We start from the raw sequence: 14985 nt of genomic DNA on the forward strand, positions 1-14985 counted from the left end.
AAGAGTGCGCGTTTATCAAACAATTTTCCGTTTGCTCTGTCCACGATCCGAGGATACAACGCGATGTAACCACAATTAATTAAATTTAATGACCGAGTGACAGTGGCATTATTAATTAGTAAAATTAACCGCGTAACGCACCGATATTCCATTGAAGGGCGTAGAAACGGTGCCATATATAGGGGATATATTCGCTCTCGGTTTTATTAATTACGATTTACACGTTCGATACAATTTTCCTTCTTCGATCATTTGTCCCGGCTAATCTTTCAACCGATGCTTTGATACTTTGTACTCAGCGAGGTGTCCGACATGCTCGTTCATTCGATTCTTCAATCTTATTTCGAAATGAACCAGAAACAGGACCTCGCTCATGGTGTATACTTTTTAAATCGAATCGGTGTTTATTTTTGTCAAATATTTAACCGCTTTTCCATCCATCCGAATTCCCGCGAAGCCGAGAATTTCTTCTTATTTCGCGCACGTAAACTCGCTTTACACTCCACCGATGGTACACCCGGCCGGTTACCAGCGGCTTGTCAGCTTGTGGCTATATTTGCGTGTTTTATTCATGAAATACGTAGCTGTCTATCATATTCCCAGATAAGATTCAGCGAGTGTAGACGCGGTATATCGTCGCCCACCGAAATCTGTCGTTCCACAATCGAGAAGCAAGGAATAACGAAAATAAAAAAAAAAAAAAGATAAGTACTCTTTCCAGATTATTTTTATTCCTCGATTTATCGACGCGTCGACTCCAGATCGGATATATCGCCGAGTATTATTAGATGCCGTGCCTTTAAAAATCCGTACGTCGAATCTGGAACGGTATAACGCGTTCTTCTTTTTATTCCATCTTCGACCAACCGCAAGCAACGAACGCTACCCGCTTGAAACGATGCCATAAACGACGCGCGTGTACGCGTATTAAGCGGGGGAAAAGGTGTATCGTTTATTTAGGTGGTTCAATCGGTGAAATTTTTCCGGAATTGGGGCGCGGATCCGCTCGACCGCAACGGCGCGGATCGCGAGCACTTCGATTATTACGGTTATCGCGCGGTGCATCACAATGCCTTGGTGGCTGTGGCTCAGCCCGTGCGACACGTGCATTGTAAACACGAGGTTGGCCGCGTTATACGATCGTCGCAGGTGCAAAGTTAAATGTGCATGGCTCCGTTCAACCTTGGTTTACGGAATTCGCGCTTCGATATCGATGTTCCGGAGCTATTCGAAGGGGGTTCCAACCAACGAAACGTTCGTTCGTTCCAATTCTGTAGCTGGCCAGTTGCCGCGGAAGTGCATGGACAAGGACGGATGGGTCCAATCTCATCCGCGATCGTGTAAATTAAAGAATACGGCCCCTTCTCTTCTATCTCGATGATGTGTTTACTTTTAACACGCGTTAACGATTTATAATATAATTTGGACTCGAATTTTTGTGATTTTTTTTTTGAAAAAGATTGTGGTTTTATTTTGGGATTCAATTATGTAGAATAAGTTTGTATTTTCACACAGTTGCGAGAAGGAATGGGCAATTTCCATAGATTATTTGGCCATTAAGAGGAAGCCGTATCTCAGGAATCGAATCGAGAAATATCGTAATACGTGATACCATTTTCGAATCGATTATCAATCCGTTACAATGATCTACGGATATTTCCGTATTATCGATCCGTAGAAATTCGATATATATATATTTGTTACGGATAAATTCGCTATATTGCTTTATAATTATTTCCTTATCGCGCACAATGGAGTCTCGCCTCCAGAGAGTCGAACGTACGCTTTACAATCTAATTACTCGTTAGTCGCTTATAGACACGGACGACGACGGAACGTTATTATTGCTGAAACGACTGAAATCTGGATGTAATCAAGCATTTATTGCTCCTTGGCCTTCGCCAAGTTTAGCGGTTTTAGCGCCGTTATCGCGTCTCACCTCTACTCATAAACTGACTTTTACTACTTACCCTACAACTCTCGCGTTCATAGTCTTTGAGAGTTGCGAACTCGATGGCCTTATTAACGATATTCCACAAACTAGCAATATTGGATCGCGAAATTATCGATGAACAATACGTTAATGCAACATATTTTTCAAAGACACGTATGTATAGTTCGATTATTTCTTTGGAGATTTATACATTTACATCAACATTGAAATATCGTTGTGTACAATAAAAACGGATTTTCCTTCTTACTCAAAATTACAATTCTCTCTTATTCGTGAGAGGAGGATATCGAAAAGGATATTCGTGGCTTTGGACGAATATATAACTTCATTCGTGACAGGAAATGAGATGTTTCACGAAAAACAATAGGGCGGAATATTTTTAAAAGACGATTCGATTCCTGATCTCTCTCTCGGTTGGAAAAACATTGGGTGAAAATAAGGCCGGCCAGCTGGAGCGGATTAAAGCCGAGTTCTCTGTAATGCAGAGTCCTGTAAAGCGTATCCCAGGAGCTGATATATCTCTAGTTTGTAGTCCAGCTACTAAAAATCCTTTATTTCTAGCCTGAAAACGGAAGGCTGGCGAAAGGAGGGTAAGAGAGGGTTGGCTGCGCACCATCTGCGCCCTTCTCACGCTTTTACCCAGTAGTGCCAGCTAGACCGACAATAAGCTGATAATTGAGCTTTTGAATAATTCCAGCTATTTAATCCTGGTTTAATAAAGCTTCCCGTTTCAAAACGCTCGTGAATTTCATTAGAGGAACCCTTGACTGAAGAATCGCGGGGGCGACATTAATGCGCGCAATTTAGTCTTTCTTTCTTTCTTTTCCCTCTTTCCCCCCTTCGCGCTGTCTCTTTCTCATTCTCTTTCCTCCCTTTCCTCCTCCTCTTTTTTTTTCGACCTTCGTGGAAAAGTGGACGTAATTTATATATAAAAAAAAAAAAAGGAAAAGAAAGAAAAAACAGAGAAAAAATTTGAGAGATGGGAAACACAATGGTGGCCTTATTATCCTGAATTCGGTTAAACACGAGGGTTACGCTAAAAAAAGAGCGCTTTTATCTTGTTTAAGAGAATTAAGAATCAATAAATGGCGAATCTTCTTTTATTCGATCCACGATCGAAAGTATTTCTAGGCTAAAAATGGCGATAAATGTTCGCCGAAAACACGAGGGTTACGCTAAAAAAAGAATGCTTTTATCGGGTCTTGTTTAAGAGAATTAAGAATCAATAAATGGCGACCAACGAATCTTCTTTTATTCGATCCACGATCGAAAGTATTTCTAGTATTTCTAAAAATGGCCGATAAATATTCGCCGAAAACGACGAAAGTTTATTCGAACGAATACGCTTTATAAATAATTACCGCGGCCGATATTGGTCTCGAAACGAATCGCCTCTTTCGCCCATTTGAAATTCCGCTCCCTGGATATAACAATAGAATACCGTGAATCCGACCTTGCCGCGGCAATCAAATTTCCATCGATGCAGGCCGCTGCATTCTCCGCGAATGCACCACGGGGATATAGGGTATCAAAAGGCCAACCTCTCCTACAACGATACGAGTTTATGCAGTGGAGCGTTTAGTGGCGTGGGTTCTTTCATCGGTAGATTAGTTAATTTCGGTGCAGCTATACCCAGTCCCCGGATCCCTGATGTAATTAGCCGCACAATAGGAAACAGCTGGCCCTCTATCGTACGGCCGATGTAACGTCTAAACCAATCTCCGCCAACAGACGATTGTTACACCTGTATTTCCTACGTCCGTCCATGATTTACCTTACCTCCTCCCCTTCCATCAATCACTTTCCTCCTCCTTTTCCTTCCGATCTTTTCCTCCAACGTTTCGTTTCGAAAAAAAAAAAGAAAAGGATCGAAAGCCATTAGGAAGGAATTTCCTTGATACCTGGTCAGGGTTTATCGGTAAAACGGATAATCGGTAATTGATTCACGCAGAGGCCGGCCGATTCTCACCAGTATAGTGGCGCTGGCCGTGGAACGAAATTAAGCGTGCCGCTCGCGTCGCGATACCGTGCCAATTAATCGACTGGTTCCACTGGTTATCCGCGGCGCACTTGTGCGGGCATCGCATCCACCCCCGAATTCCGCTTACTTTAACCGGAACGATCAATTTGCGGCCCCGATAATTGGCCCCGATCCTCTCGGAACCGTTTAAGAAAACAAAATCGATTTCCTCCACTTCTCTCCGTTACTCTTTCCCTCCCTCCCCCTACGGATCAAGAAGAATCGTTCTCACCCGCAAACATCCCTCCTCTCTTTCCTTCCCTCTTCCTCGGAAGAAGATTCTCGATTCGATTAGAAGAAAGCGGTCGAAATTGAATATCAATTTCCGCGACGTCATAGCTTCCTCATAGGAAGGAGCTTGTCCTTGAGCGGGCGCCGTATCTGAGCGTTGCAGGGAGAGCAATTCGAGCTACTACTACTGTTGGGCGGTCAGTTTATGCGGGAGGGGCTTGACGAGCTCCTGGAAGAACAGGGGCAAGCGCACGACACGCACACCGACACGGGGCGTTTACGTGTTGTACAACACGACAATGCAGCCCTGTCCCTGATGTGTCCGGTGAAGCAATCGGTTAACAGGATCGGGGGGCCTAATACGTATATACGGGTCATCAAAGAGAATCCCGAGCTTGTGACATATTTGATGCCCGCCCCAGACTCTCTGACTGTTGGCATAGTTAAAATGTCATTGCATTTGCTCCTTCCGTTCCTTCCTACCTTTTGATCGCCAATTTCCTCTTTACGAACCAGTAAACCAGTCTGCAGATGATATCCTCCATAATTGGTTATCTTATATAATTGGGGGAGAGGGAAGGAAGATATTTATCTGTTCATCGTTAATTGAAAATAGTTCAATTCACGATACGAGGCGTATATTTAAAAAATATAATTCATTTATCGTTCATTTATCGAAATTCAAATCTGTATTCTTCTTGCACGAAACAATTGTGAACTGAATAACAATACCACATTTATAATCTTACGTACGAATAATAAATTCAAAGGAGGGGAATAATTTTAACAAGAAAAGGCGAGCGTGAATTGAAATAATTCGAGACGCTTTCCCAAACTTTCCTTCTTAAAAATGTAACGAAAACATAGATAACAGAGGAGGAGAAAGAAGTTCTCGTTTTGCTCTCTCGTCGAAGCTTGTTGTATCGAGCTTGCCCGACCCGAGCCCGAGAGCCGGGAGGGAAGAAAGAATTTCTGGAGTGTGCCACTTGGTGGATTTCACCAGACGGCATCTTGTCGAAATGGAACATTCATGAGAGATCCCCCTCCTCCCCAGTTTCGGGGCGGATGCAACTTTTATGCGGGCAAGACCCGGGGAGCGGGGTCATCGCATTTATACCGACATTCTCTCTTTCGAACCCACGTATCCCGTAATCGCGTGTTCCGCCCCGAATAATTGATGCGTGCGGGGGCGCGGAATCCTCCCTCGGATCAGGGGAGGGTGTGCGATGTACGCTCGACGGAAGATTGAACTCGCCCACGAGTTACGATCGTCGAGTCTTCTCCGGGGAGAATGTAATTTATTATTACGCCGAAAAATTATTATTTCGCCATCGAATATTAAGAAATGCGTGTATATATATGCTCCTTCGTCCAACTTTTCTTTACCCTTCGAAGGAAGGGAAACTTTGCGCGAAGTGGGATTCTTCTCTCCTCTTGAAAAAACTTCGAGAGGAAGAACTCTTGTTGTGGACACTATCTCGATACATGAGGAAAATTTCAACGCGGTAAAAGGGGGATACGATGAAGAAATATGGCTTCTCTTTGTTCCGAAAAGAGCTACTTTAAAACTTGGAATTTCGATCGAAAATATTGTCGTTCGCCTCCTTTATATTAATCACGAATTAATTCCAAACTTTGCTCGTATCGTTTCTTTATCGTAACTTTCTTTAAGGAATCGATTATTTAAGGATTAACAATTATTTCCAAAATCGTCAATCGATCTTCTCTAAAAATATACGCATCATAATAATCTTTTCTTTAAAAATGGCTGCATCATTTTACATAGACTATTTATACACGCGATATATATCTTGAGATGCGTGTGAGGCCAATTGCAATTACTTTTTGGCATGGTTCCTATTACAGATTCGTCGGTGCAGAAAACTGTAATTTCTTCTTGTTCTGGTAATTCTCAGCAGCCCGACGGTTGCTGCGCCAACCCCTTGTCTGGATCCCGAGGGTTTACAGAATGTGAATAACTTAACCTCGTGAAACTTCGCGCCAACCGCGAGGCATTAAGCCCGGTTTATATTACCGGCTCGTGTGTATCGGTGTGTATTACTTAGTTAGCATACACGCTTGCATATACGGAGCGCACGCGTGTACGCGCGTTCACGTGCAAGCGCATATGTCACGTAACAGTGGGAAAGTCATACATTCGGATATCAGAGTATTTCAATGTTCCTGTTTGATTAATCAGAAACCTTCTCTATCCCGAGCGTTTGGGATTTCAACGGCGATACGTAGTCGATCGGCGGAAGATGACAATGGCGGTCATAAAGGGTGCAATCCCTCCGGTATAAAATGAAAGCTATCGCATTTGCATATATTCATGATCTAAAGATCCTTGTTTTGCTTGATTTTATATAATTCATTTCGTATTACACTTGTAATACGTGTGCGATTATTATTGCGTTTAACGCTGGGATTGCATTTAAAATATTAAAATTATGAACGAAGGAATGGAGAGTTAGGTTAGTTCCATTTTTTAACGAAGATTCTTTTTATTTTTTGATTTCTGATATTTGGTATATTGATGTAAATTAAAATATAGATATAAATTAAAATTATTGGAAATGTATTTAAAATGAGATGATGTTTAAAATTTCTTTTGAATCGAACTGAATCGTTCTTTTTTACATAGAAGAAATATTTTTGGGCATGCGTCGATAAACTTTTCACTCTTTTTCTTCTGACAATCGCTTCCCACACACTTGTATCGAATTTAATTGTAAAAATATTTCTGGGAAGAAAGGAGCGGGGAGCGGAAGAACAAATTGTATTCGAAATTAAAATTGCATTAAATTATAACGAATATGCAATGTGATATACGTTTTTTTATTGAAATCATTGGGAAAAGAGTTGATGGAAGTTTACACAACGATGCATATTTTTCAGCCAGGATACGCACGTGCTGTTTGCATTTTACAGGGTGGATAAATTAAAAGTTTCGCATTGTTTTATTTGCTCGTAACAATTTCGTTCACGAACCATGACAAATGGCATGCTAAAAATGAACATAACGCGATGCAATTATTATTTTATGAAATTTCAAACCGGGAGAGAATATATATATATAATATATGTATGCATGCACGGACTGACACGAACGATAAGTTTGTAAAACGATGGAAATAGGAAACCATCCTCCTTAATGCTTTCTTTAAAGGGAGATACATTAAATATAAATGGCCGGTACGGTGTAGAAAGTGGATTGAGAGTTGGAGCTAACCCGAGCAAGATCTATAGGGGGGTTTCGTTATGAATATGTTATCAGGATACCTTTTAACGGGTTCCTCCGCCACTGCTCACGAAGGAAACAAACTTTTTACCAATGTTTATTCGATCAGTTCGAAGGCTGAGGAAGATATCTTAGAAACGGAACAAGAAACGTGTGTTCCAAACGGGAATCACGTAATGCCGAGGGTTTAATGCATCGTGGATCTTGTAACGTTTCTTTACTCTCCTTCCTCCTGTCCATTTTAATGTTGTTTTTTTACTTTTTTAAAAAAAGTCCCTCTGTTCTTAAACGAACCGCAAAATGGAAATATTAACTGAGAAAACTTCTTCTGTCTTCTCATGAAAAATTAAAGATTAAAAATAAATATATCATAAAAATCATCAATTTTGGAAAATTATCCTTATTTTTTGAAATATTCAGAACAAAAATTAATATAATATAATAATTTGAGAAGAATAAAAAGATATTGTCATTCATAAATGTTTTTAGGATACGTTTCATAAAATTTAATGCAGTTGCGCATAATTTTAATCCTCAAAATTTATTTACACCTTCTACTTCTACAGAATTACTATCTTTTCGTAAAAGAAACAACAGACAGAATTTTCTTAATTACCTGTATAACGATGTACGAAATACAATTTTCACGGTGGATGAAAAAAGAAGAGAAAAAAGAAAAAAAGAAAAGCAACGTAAACGAAGCCTATCTAATTAATAATTAAATGTTGGGGATTCGTTGAAAATTGAATTTCACTTGTGATTCAATGCGTTTGCAATTAAATTGGAACCAGACATCGGTTTGTCGCCCGGTTGAAAATTAAATTTCCCGCCAAATTTTCCAACGACCGGAAGTTAATACGCGGAGAAGTCACGCGATATAGAATTTTGCGTCACTTCTGCTATATAAATTCTTTTATCCTCTTTTATATATTTTATCCCTTCACGATGGGACAAACCATGGTGGATGATAAAGAAAAGCAAGAACAAAAGTATTCACGACACGAGCGTTGAGGAGATGTATGCATTTGCTTCGATGCCATTCACAAATACTATAAACTAACCGCAACTCAGACATATATATATATATATTAATTCTACGAAAGTACCGCGAACTGTGGTCGTAGCGTTTAGCGGTAGGGGAATCCAAACCATCGCATTTGACACCCTCATTTCAGATTCGAGATTTTCAGATTCGCGATCCTTGTATTTGTCGTTTCTTCTCCGATATTAGACCCACTTCTGTCCTGTATAGCTCTGATTTACGATTACATTAAAATCGATGGAATGGAGATTTTAGAAACAGAAGATTCCGATTTTTAATTTATTCTGAATCTAGATACAGATTCACAAATTTATTGTGCTTTCTAAATAAGATTAGAAACAAGGTTTTTATTACAAGGGCGTCGACATTAATAATTATTTTTCGGATTAGAATATAATTTCTTTTTCTTATCTTGGTCCACTTCAATAGAGACACGCCTATCATCCTATCAATCATACAAATTTTTCCATTTCTAAATAACAAAGAACCTCTGTCTTCCAAAATTGGATTCGTAAGAAATCCAATTCAATGTTTCATATTCTTAACTTCACACAATTTCCTTCTTAGCTCGAAGAATCCATTTATTTCCATTTCGATCCTCATTAAACCATCGACCTCTCGAACTCTCGGATCATTGTTGATTTAAAATCGATTTGGAAATCGGAGGTGGCAAAACAGCGTGTCGCGTTAAATACGGTTTCGAGTCAAACGCATTCGTACGCCTTTTGCGCGAGATGCGATTTCGATGTGTTTAGCGGCGGTAAAACTAGAAAGCGTGCAGTTGACACGCACGGGTCACGGGATTTTCTTTTCCGCGCTTTGATTCCATCCAGTCGCCGGAGAGGGCCATAGGTGTGGGTGGTGAGGGGAGGAACAGAGCGGTCGCCCCTTTCCTCCCCCCCCTCCTCCAGCGGAAAATTACCTACGGCCAGCCTCGCGCTGAGGTTTTGCGGTATCGCGATACACGCGCGGGGCACGGACACCGGCGCGGGGCGCACGTGTGCGTGTTCGGTCCAATTTTACATGCAATTTCGCGGTGGAAGGCGGTCCCCGCAGGATGGCGGGGTTTTTAATTATATCTAGCTGCTCCCGACCCGGTGCAATATTAACCGGAAATAATTCCACCTATGGAAACTCTGCTATCGACATTGCTGGAAGGCGGTCGATCTGTCGGTCGATCGAGACGAAACAAAAATGGAAACTTCCTGCTTCTCGCGTCGGTCATCCTTTCTCTCTCTCTGCTCTCGTCGAATATCGAGCGAATCCTCCGACGAAATGCAGCGAGAATAATAACCTCGAAAGTACGCGAACTTGGATATCGAAGAGGGGGTGGGGGTAACAATTGGTTGATTTCGTCCGAAGCCTATTTCGATTGTATCGTGTATTTATATCTCGTCGGTTCGATTAAAAGTATAATTTCCACGAATACTGTCTCTATTCTATCACTCTTGAACCCGATTCTTTGATATCGCGTGATATTAATTGAACGCGATTCTTTTCCGTATATCGTTTCTTTAAAATCTTCCCTATTGTCACGAAAAGAGAAAGAGTAGTCTTTTTTCTTTTACGTTTGGAACGATACGTTCTTCTGTAATCCGCGCAGGAATGTATCGCAGGGAAATAATCCAATATTTTGATAGTTTCGAATTTTTTCCAGTGTTTCACGGAGTTGTTTCGCGATTGACCGTTCCTCTGTTAAACTCCACTTTGTCCACCAAAACCATCGCGTCGTGTACACGATAGTTTAACAGGGGATATCGACTCGGTTCTTTGGCCGAGACTCGGCATATTTGCGCGGCCTGCAAGCTTTTCAGTCCCGAACTTTCCGATTCGATTTCGATCCCCCCCGTGCATAATTCAACGTGCAGTCGAATTAAAACTAATAATCCGCCGGTAAATTCGACTAACAAGCGGGTAAATCCGGCATTACCGAAATTAGTTTTCACGTGCTTATCCCGTGTAACGAAATAATTAATCCGTTCGATGAATTCCGATATTGTTATTGGAGGATGAGGGGAGGGGGAGGATTGGGATTGGGATGTTTGATGATCGATCGAAGAGATATCCTGTTTACAATTTCACGACCAACTTCCTCCTTCCTTTGATCGTCGAATCCGACGTATAATCGCCCGAATTCCGAGCGAATTGTGTGTCATTGTGAACGTGTGTGCGCGCGCTTGTGCGAGGAGGGTGAAAATAAATAAAGATAAAAGATAAAAAGGGACAAAAAAAAATTTAAAAATTCGAAGAGCTTCGATCCTTGACGCATTCGGAAATAGCTGCTGCATCGGATACGGATGACCTCTTTGCATTCGTGCTCCTCTCGCCGTTGATTTATTGTTGTATCGTCGAGAGAGTATCTATACTTCCACCGAGATGATTACGATACGAGTCGTGTTATACATATATTTTCACCCGTGCGATGTTTCCATTAGACGATGCCAGATCGGGGCGGTGACACACGGAAGAATCTCGTCGCCGTTGAACGAATTTTTATTTCGTTCTTTCACCCTTATTTATTTCTATTGGACGGCTCCAATTCCAGAGATGGTCGGTCAAAGGTTTTTGCTGCTCGGTCTGCGGTCGACTGCTAAATACTGGGCAAAATCGTTAACGAAAAATCGATGGGGACGGCGGATTGGACGCGATTAAATTTGCAAAACGCATCCTCGTACGGAGGAGGGGGGAACGACGGCGACGTCATCGATCCGAAGCCGACGGTCTGAAGCAGCCGAGGCTGAAAGATTAATCCTTCGTGAATTAACGCGAAAATTATTTGAAGGAATGAAGAAAGAATCCGACCGATATAAATGTAATATAATATTCGTCTGAATGCTTTCATAAATGTATATAATTATATATATATCCGTCATAAAAGATATGACTTGATGTGTTCCTTTTGGATCGAAGTAACATTTTTTTGGGAATATGGAAGATAATTATTCGTGAAGGATTTAAACAGGACACTCTGTATTTTATCAATCGATTTAGAACGAATTTTCGATACAATTTCGAACAAAACGATCGAGATAGTTGGGAGTGCTTCCCCTGTTAGAAAACTAAGCAAGCGCAGTTGCAACTAAGTTTAGAGGCGCTTTACAAGAGGAAGTTTAAACGCGATTTATTCCTGGAAAAATGTGCAGAAAAATTTTGCGCTGTCGTATCCTTCGTGTCCTTCCTCCGGATCGATTCAAAGCCGCGGCTCGAAAGATTTTTAACCGTTTTTAAAGCGAAGTAATGGACGGCAGTAACGAACGAAATATTATCGTGCAGCTTCTTTTAACTTCTCCACCCCCATTATACCCGTCACGGTTTGCCGCCATTATGGCGGCCGTATGCCGGGGAGAAGTATGTAAATACGCGCAACAGAGTAAAAACCGCGCACTCAAGCTGTCACGGCTCGATTTAGCCGGCCTCCATAGATCCCAGACGGTTGGTATGGCTCACTTCTCGAAACCCTCCTCACTCGAATACGCCTGTTATCGACAGACCGCGAAGAAAAAATATTTTTCCCGCCATTCCCTACCCTACCCGCGAGAGAGGACTTTCCTCCCTTGGATGAGTTGTCGCGGTTGGATGGTGCAAGTGTACCCTCCTCCTCCTCCCCTTCTAGGACGTGCACACATTTGCGCCGCGACACATCAAACGCAGACCTTTCCCGTAACCCTCCTCCCTTCTTCCCGCGCGGGGGGACGAGTGTACTTCTGAATGTGATTTGTTGTCGCATTCCGTCGTCGCGTTTCTCTAACGGCCGACTACGAAGAAGGAAACGACGATGGTCGTTAAAGTCGAGTGTATCGTTCCTCCTCGTGGAGGAAAGCCTAGAGAACCCCGTTAATGCGTAATTTATGTCCATTACTTTTTTCGATTCGAGCCGCTGGAAAATAACGTCGTCGCCGTTCGAGAATCGATGAAAAGGTATGAAAATGCGGGACGAGAAAGAAAGGAAGGAAAAGAAGAAAGATAAAAATCGAAAGCTCGATGCGTAAGATGAGAGAGAAAGAGAGAGATGGTTTTGTTTGAGGGAGAAAAAGGATAGTTTCTATCGGTTGGAATTCTTGGAAAGTTTAAAAAAGCCTCGTTAGAAATGCTCCGGTGAATTCGTAGTAGGGGGGAAGGAAAGTTGGAGAGAGGAAAATACTGTTCGTTTCAATTACAGGGGAGCGTTGTAATTGTTTCGTGCCACGAAATACAGACGAGCCGGGGTTGTTGTGCCCGATACGATGCGAGCAACGTGTGGCCTACATTTTGAATCATTACGGCAGTAGTCCTCCCCCCTCTCCAACCCCGAGGAAAGTGCTATTCGTTTTCATTAAACCCGCCCCGGTATGATCGCCTCATGGGAATCGTCCGCTCGGTTTCCCGTGAATATGCGACCGAATTAAGTTGTTATATTGTCAAGCGGGCGGGGAGGGTGGGTGGTGGTCGGTGTCGTCGTCGCGCAAACCCGTCCACCCACCAAAATTTACTCGAATTAACCAAGTTTTGGTTACACGCGAGAGTAAAACGAGGCGGAGGAGGAGCAGGACGGAAGATGGGAAACGGCACGAGATTCCACGGGATTCCTTTACGTATTCGCCCCCCGGTAATTGGGTCCAACGCGAGAATTCTGAAAATTCGAAACACTCCTCCCTTCTGGAACACCGTTCGTTCCATTATGAGCCGAGATTTTCGCTTATCTTTGCTCTGTTACGGATCAAGAGAGAGTGCGTCAATAAATTTAAGAATCAACCGAAGAAATGCTTCGTATATTGCACGAGTGCAAGTGGAAAAAAGGATTGGTTTTTGGCTCGTCCTATATTCACCCTATGGATGAGAGAGGGAGAGAGAGAGGGGTCAAAGGGAACGACCAAGGGTTTATCGACGATATCAGAGATATTGAGTAGAGGGGAGGAGAGAACTTGGACCGAGAGTATATTTTTAAATGTATTTTTCATGCGACCAATTTTGGCGCCCCCTCCCCCCCCTTTGGTCGAAATTTGTAATTCCTTTGAGCCCCCGTCCCGGCCGGTAACCGGAGACGGAAGGAGCAGAACCGGGGAACATTATCATTTATATGAAATCCTTTGCGCGTCCTTATGCATAGTCATTATTCAGCCGCTTTTTCCCGGATGCAAGAGGAAGGTAACAAGGCCAATTCAATACAAGCTTCCGTGTGGACGAAGGTGACAATCTTAATTAAGGAGATCCTCCCACCGTTCCCCGCTTCCTTTTCCTCCTCTCCCTCCTTCGACTTCGTTCAGCGGTGACTCCGTTGCTGGATTTCATTTACGCTCCACTTCGCGAACCGCTCGTTCAAGTATGGCTGTTACGAAGCGCAAGAATTTAATGAAAATTCTCGCGTAATCGGGGAAGAAATCGTGCCGATCAATGGGCGGATAGCGGGCCAACCCGTTTACGCCCCGTAATTCTATTTATCGTTAAGCGCGCACGTTGAAGAAAAACGAATATGAAATTCGAGGAGATAAATCCTTCCTTTTCAATGTTTATACATTGTTAAGTATTTAAAGGCATTGATACAATTCAATCTTCCATGGTTAGATGGTTAATTCTCTAACGACAGAAGCCACGTGTAATTTGGAATCGGAAGAATCTTTCTGGTCTTTCAGTAAATCTATTCCCAAGACCTAGGCGAAATCTTCGAGAGAACACGCTGAAAAGTGGAATGTGACCAGCGACTGCGGTGAAAAAGAGAAAAGGAAGGGGTGGAGAGAAAGAGAGAGAGAGAGAGAATTATTCAAATCCTCGATAGAAGAGTCCCTTGGGGATATCGCGTGCCACTTTGAAAACCGGCAGACCTCCTTTAAGACTTGCACCTCTTGTCTTTCACCAGGTTCAAAGGGTAGCCCAGGTCGAAAGCAGGAACTTGGCGAAAATATTAGAGTCGAGTAAACGTGGTGTCGTGGTCTATGTATTTGCAGTCAATATCGGTGTTCGAGTAAATATTAGATCTTTCTCTACTCGAGTTTATTAAATTCTTCATCGTCATAGAGAGGGAAAATTATTATCGCGAAATTATTAGCAATGTATATATATATATTTTTTTTTACGATATTTTAAAAAAAGATTATTTATCGGCAAGATGCTTTATAATTTTATTTCAAGATTATTAAAATCAATAAGAAGGGGAGTTCATCAAAAATTTATTATTAAAGAAATTGAGTTTATTATTTATAAAAATGGAAGCTATATTCAAAATGAAATCCTTTTTTTTTTTTATTCTATAAAGAATAACTTTTTGTTTTTATTTTATTGCGAAAGAAACATTCGAAATAAAATAAAAAATCTCTCTATTAATTCTATTCTTAATCCCTAGCTTCGATTCTTTTAAGCTGTAAAATAAACTGGTTCTCGGATTCGCGAACAAAATGATCGTTAACCGTGTTAAAAGTGTCAGCTTTCTTTTCTCCGTTTGACACGGCTCATTCCTCAACTAAACGAACTAAAATATATCGCTAAAATATCGTTTCAAATTAACTATATCGACTGTTGACGAG

The sequence above is a fragment of the Apis mellifera genome, linkage group LG1 (genome assembly GCF_003254395.2).
Source record: "Apis mellifera strain DH4 linkage group LG1, Amel_HAv3.1, whole genome shotgun sequence".
Lineage (NCBI taxonomy): Eukaryota > Metazoa > Arthropoda > Insecta > Hymenoptera > Apidae > Apis > Apis mellifera.